The sequence below is a fragment of the Micropterus salmoides genome, unplaced genomic scaffold (assembly GCF_014851395.1).
Source record: "Micropterus salmoides isolate LMB-PRFRI ecotype aquatic unplaced genomic scaffold, ASM1485139v1 Ms_hic_scaffold_7, whole genome shotgun sequence".
Classification (NCBI taxonomy): Eukaryota; Metazoa; Chordata; class Actinopteri; order Centrarchiformes; family Centrarchidae; genus Micropterus; species Micropterus salmoides.
The window spans coordinates 10,095,104-10,101,393 of record NW_024044459.1 but is presented as its reverse complement, the minus strand read 5'-3'; the positions used below and the strand labels follow the sequence as shown (position 1 = coordinate 10,101,393).

Genomic DNA, 6,290 nt, shown 5'->3' with positions numbered 1-6,290 from the left:
ATTTATGTCCATATTCATCGCAGACATGAAAAAACTTGCTGTGTTGTAAACCATGACGTGTGACTACATTGGTATTCTTCTTTATATTTGCATTTATATGATATAAATCCAACTTACTGTACATTTACACATATTTAAATCATCCCTTATTCTCAAACTTTTAAGTGCTTCATAAATAGATTCAGTTTCATTGAAGTTGAAACGCATTTGCATACACCCAAAACATGACATTTTGTACAGGGGAGAAAGAGGAAACAGACCGAAAAGGAATTAGAAGATCATAGTTCAAAGTGAAAACAAGTGCAAGGGGTGTTTGTGTATTTTAAGTGGCCTATTTCCATTCAGACTGCTTAAATCCAGGCAGGGTCATAGTCCCTCCTTGTAAAAAAAAAAAGTCCCTCCCTTGTTAGTCTTTAAAAGTCAGTTATGGGAGGTCATGTGACGTGACAGGTGATGCCTCTCCCGGAAGGACTCGTTGCAAATGGGGCACTTGAGTTTCTCCTCGCGCCGCCGCTTACCAGAGGCTCCATGGCGTACTCCTTTTTGTGGTGGGATCGCATGTGGTAAACCAAGTCCGAGGTCATGCGGAAGGAGGCGTTACACTTGGCGCACCAATTCTGCGCCGGAAGGCAGAGGGAGGTGAAGGAGGGCGGCAAGAGGGTGAGCGCCGAGGGCATCTGAAGCTGGATAGGCCCGGAGTTCTTGGGCCAGAAGGCGGTGGCATACACAAAGGGGCTCTGCTTGGCCATGCCGCCTGGCACGGGGCAGTTGGCGCCCAGTTCTGCGCCCTGTAGTTTGGCGGCAAGGTGGTCGGCCTGGTAGAGTCTGCTGGAGGAGATGGTGTCGCCCACCGCTGGGTGGCAGTCCAGCAGCTTGGGCGGCATCACCAGCGGTGAGATCTGAGAGAAGGAGGAGCGAGATGGCTGGCTGAAGGCGCTCTTCCTCTCTCCACCGCTGCCGCCACCTTGCTGGCTAACAGAGGTGAAAGCGCTGCCCATGGGTGAGGTTTGTGGCGGCTGGGTCTCTGACAGCACCTGTCTGATGTTGAGGTGCTTGTCTGATGGATTGCTGCTTGGACGACCGCCATCTTTGTTTTCAGAGTTGGAGCTTTGGAGGTTTTTGTTGCCGGTATGGTGTTTGAGGTTCTGGGGTGACTTCTTTACCTCGGTGAAGGCGCTGCGCTTGACCTCACCAAGCTGTGTGGAGCCCGGCGGGGAGAAGGCCCTGTGGTTCTCCTCCAGGCCGTACACTCCTCTGTAGTTCTGTGCAGACGTTGCAAGCTCGTCTTTAGACTTGGATTGTGGAAGGCTGGGCCTCGGCACTCCCTGTCCTCTATTTCCGAGAACTTCCTCTTCCCCGAGCTCTCGCTGCAGATCTCTGCCTCCTTGTCGCTCGGCGGGCTGGTCCGGTTGTTCTCTAGATCCCTGGCCAGGTTATGAAAGTCTGTGGAGGGTTTGTTGCTGTCCTGAGCTGCTGAAGCCCTCGGAGCGGCCGAGCTTTGGGCTGGTCCTGGTTGGGGTGGTGTTTGGTTCAGTGCTGCTCTCTTTGCCGGGCTCCTCGTCGGCCCCTGTGATGCTCTGCAATCTTTTGGTGCAACGGAACCGGAGATGGGCCAAGAATGGAAACTCAAACTGGAACCTCTGGCTGCAGTCAGGACATGAATGGTGACGAGCCTGGGAAGACAGACAGAAATTAATTGTGACATAAGAGACTATCTTGAAACAGTCCAGTTTAAGTCTGGTTTCTTATAATAATGCAAGAATTATTAGCTTTGTACTGGATTCTGAATAAATGTGAATTTCATTAAATTTATACAATGTCCAAAATTGGGCAACAATACAAGACCTCCTAAATTTACCAATGATGAAAACTATTCAAGTGAGAATGTATTTCAAAAGAAGCTGCCGAGGTAATATGTAGTCATTGTGAAGTTAAATAAAGACCAATGATAATGTGATTATTATGGTGATTGATACAGAGACTCAACTTGGGCAGTTTACTGTCCAGAGAGGACATGATTTCAGTTGACTCACCTTTGCTCTTGGCGGGCGCTCTGCTGGAGCTGAGCAGGAGCAGGTCAATGAGGTCTTTGCCGTACCAGACCAGCAGCTCCTCGTCCTTCTCGATCCGGCGGAGCGAGCGGTAGAAGAGCTGGCCGTTCTTCACGTAGGCCTCTAGATTCTGTTCCTCTTTGTCCCGAGCGGACTGCACCAGCCGCAGCCACTCAAGCCCTCTGAGGTGCTGTTGGCCGCTGATGTGTCCACCTGTACACACACATCCACTAGTTATTGCATCAGGTAAACATTCTGCCTAATTAAAAAAAAATTATAAATGAAAATACTGCAAATAAGGACATATGATTTTACACAACCACTCTAGACAAAATATTTATTTATGTTCACAAGTGTTCACATCTTGAAACAAGGCAGTAAGACACATTTCACTATTATGGACAATGTGAAGCAACTGTTTAAATAGATTTTCACTTCAACAAAATGTGGACTGTGCATATTCTTCCCTTCTTGTAGAAATATATTTTCGTGGATTTTCGTGGCTCTGAAGGATCCAGTGACTTGTTTAGGTGAGATTTTGTTGCAGCCTAGAGTTCAGGGCTTTTTAAAATTTAAATGCACAGATCTACCAACATGTAATTGTTATAGTATGTTTGCTCATTTTTGGGAATATGTCTTTAATTTTCAGCTCCTTGCTTCAGTGTTGCTGTGCAAAATAGGACAAGGGCCTAAATCTGTGATAATATATTTGCTGTATCTGGAGCTGCTCAGCAAGAAAAGCAAAATGATGGAGATTTTCACAGGCCTGTTAAAATGCTAACTGGGACAATTTGTCTTTTAAATTAAATAGAAAATAGTGGGCTAATTAAAAAAAATTCTAAAATATATTCTGGGGCACTTTTAATAGCCTACAATAAAAGAACATTTAACATAAGATCCTCTTACCCTGAATATATAAGGTGCGGTGCGTTTGTCGGTGGATTTCAGAGCTATGAAGGCGATGCTGTCATACAGCGACGTGTGGCTCAACACACAAGGCCCGAAATGGCGTTTTTCTGGGATGTCACACGTCGTGTAGACGCTGGTAAAAATGTCCGTCAGACCTGCTGGACTGCTTTGGCGTCCCCATCCCACACCAACTTCTGAGAGCTGGACTCCTCCATTTCACACTGCAGAGACAGGGGAAGACCAGAGACATGAGTCAAGCAGTCGGGAAACAACAAAAAATCCAAATAATTATATCTGTTTTATAATAATCTGTTTTTTTGTCCCAATACTTTATTCCCTCTAAATTTGAATCAGCGCCATAAATTTAAATCTAAAGTTGTGTAAAGTGGTTGTTTAGGGGGTTTAGCCTCCACTGTCACTGCTGATAGAAAATAAATCTCTTCCTAGACAGATTGGCTAAACCAGCTGTCAAGGGCGTCATTTGGGGGCCCATTCTCTCTTTCTTTTTTTGGCCAGCATTCTAATTAATTCAAACCCCGTAATAAGTTCATGACGGCATCACCTTCAGCATCTTAATGATATGCTTTCCCAACATTGTCAATTATATAAGAACAAGAACATTTAGCCAAATAAAAAAGACGAAATATAATAGGCTAATGCTGTATAATAATAATAATAATAATAATAATATAATAATATAATAATAATATAATAATATCGGATTATGTCATATATTTGATGAAATATAATAATATCAAAAACTGTATTTTTTCATTAATATTAGATGGTTAGACGGTTGATTACCATATAATTAGCTTGTATTTTTCATTATTGTACTGAGTATTGGCACTAGTATTAATATTATTAATAATATTAGCATTAGTAGGCCTATACGGGCTCCACTTGCTCTTGTCTGTTCAGCTGTAATTATTATGATTGGCGGCATTCAGAACGAAAAAAATCCATAATATTGTGGTCTCCGAGAGCTATTTACTTTAGCTTTATCGTGCTTTAGGGTATGTATTTATTATTGTATCTTCTATCATTTTAATAGGCTATTACTCTTATATTAAGGGTTTATGGGTTTGCTGTGACATGTTCATTTGTCTAAAATCGTATTATAGAATTACTACAGGAGCTTTATTCTTTTTTGGGGGGGTGGGGTGGTGGGGGAATTTAAGAAACCCTCTCAGGAGGAGCTGCTGAGGTCCGTGCATGTCCAATGGAGAGAGCATGTCCAATTGGTTTCAAGCGACTGTCAAAGTCAGTGATTTCATGTCAACCAACCATTCTCCTTTCTACAAGCGGCAGCGTATGCCGCCTCATTACCATAATCCACCACGTTCCCCTCGAGACTGTAATTAAGCAGCACGACCAGTTAATTATTTCTTTTCCCCTTTTCTAACCTCTGAATGTGTGTGTTTAGACGGCTGCGGCTCTTTCACTCTCCTCCCTGTGCTGTTGAATACAGTAGAAACTGTGCGCAGGAAACCTGCACCTGATACACTTGTTCGGCCGTAAATGAGGCTCACAGGACAGTCGTATAACATAAAAATAATAGAGAATAACAATAATGACCAAAGGCTCTGCTGTAAATGCGAAGAAAACGCATTCCTTAAAAAAGTCATTCCTAAATAGCTGAAATAATCATATTCTAGTCTGTGGGGTAAATTATTGTGGCACCAAATGTTTTTGACATTGAACATTACGAAATAATAATCACAACTCTTTACTGTTGCTTTTGGGGCCTATTGTGCGAGTTTTGTGTATTATTTCAGCCGCCGCACTATTTTTCTGATAATTTTAAATTTAAAGTTAAATTCTGCTACAGTTTAAATATAACATTTATTAACCTAAATCGACGAACCACTCAAAGAACTTCTACCGTGACACAGCTTGTGCAATATAAAGTAACAAAGTAATTGGAAAAATAAATTAACTAAAGAAATCCACAGTCGGGTCAACAGTTTGTTCCTTTCTGCGCAAAAATCGCGAAGCAACCTGCAATTTGCGCATCTGAACCAATTCAGAAATAAATGCACTCATATTAACAACTGCACTCATGACAAGTAGGCTAGTAGGAACAGATGAGCAGCCTTCTTCCATCTAATATCGGCTGTTGCTGAGTGGCTGCACGCGCAGGAAAAGCGAGGCTCTCCTTGCTTCTGGTTCTGTTTTTCCTTTCTGATTTTTTAAATACAAAAGAGGGGAATCTGATTAAATAACCAGAGACGCTCATTAATAAAAGTCTTCTTGTTCAATCCCACTGAATTGGAGCATTGCATACCTCCATAAGAAGCTCTACAGCAACAGAAAGCTTCTGTGCAACATTTTGCGCACGGTGCAACAGAGAGCCTTTCCAAAGTGGCTCTTTGCGCTGCCAGGCTAAAGAATTCGTTTCCGGTACCTTACAGAATTATGTTCGGATGATCACAAACTGTCGCTTCACATGGAAGAAAAACACAAAAACTATTAGACGAATGATGTGTATCACGGCCAGGCTCAAATAGGAGATAAGATAGGCTAAAGAGCGGAATGTTTGCACATCCATAAACTGGGGGAAAGCAGCCTTCCTCTCATGCAAACCCACTGCGGGTGAGGTAGGGGCGAGAAGAGACGGGGGTGGGGGGGTGTTAACCCATCTGCTAAAGCCGTGCCAGCCGGAAAACTGTCCTAAATCAGCGCTGTGACTGAATTGCGGGGTTTGAGCGCGGCGCTGAAACATCTGCGTTTGGCTTAATTTATTTTTTCATCTCTCTGCGCCGCTTTCAGCGCCTGCAGGATTTGTGGCTGCATGTGCCGCGCAAAACAAACCCAGAAACCGTCCCCTCGCCTCCTCTGAAACTATCCAAACCACACACAGCTTTGCATTGCACAAACCTACCTTTCCGTCGATGAGGAGGAACAATAATCCACAAACGAATTGCGAGCGATGCTGCGAATCAAAACCCGTGTGCACCCCCGGCTAAAAATAAGGGGAAAAGCCCGAAACAAGCAGGGGGATGCGGTGACGGTGATGGAGGTGATGGAGATGGTGATGCGCTCCCGGTCTGGTCCGTTGTGTCAGTACATTTCCCCCCTGGTGTGGTGAAAGTGACAGTGCTGCTGCAGATTCTCGCCGACACTGGAAGTGACCGGGCGGGGTAGAGAGAGCTGGACGGATAAAGGGAGACAGAGAGAGAGAGTTGAGTGCAGATGGGGCCCGATGCTCTGGCTGACTGGCACACCGACACACACTTTTTGTTTGCGGCACATAATCTACCCAATGAGGCGTGTCACTCTCCGTCTCCTCCCTTTAACTCTTCACTGGCCGACTGTCATTTGATGCGA

The 6,290-nt window shown here is 44.2% G+C and overlaps 1 pseudogene; it reads right to left on the bottom strand.

Annotated features, from left to right (window-relative positions):
- Window positions 1-379: 379 nt before the first annotated feature.
- LOC119891108 lies at window positions 380-5,951 on the bottom strand (annotated as a pseudogene).
- Between the last annotated feature and the right edge of the window lie 339 nt (window positions 5,952-6,290).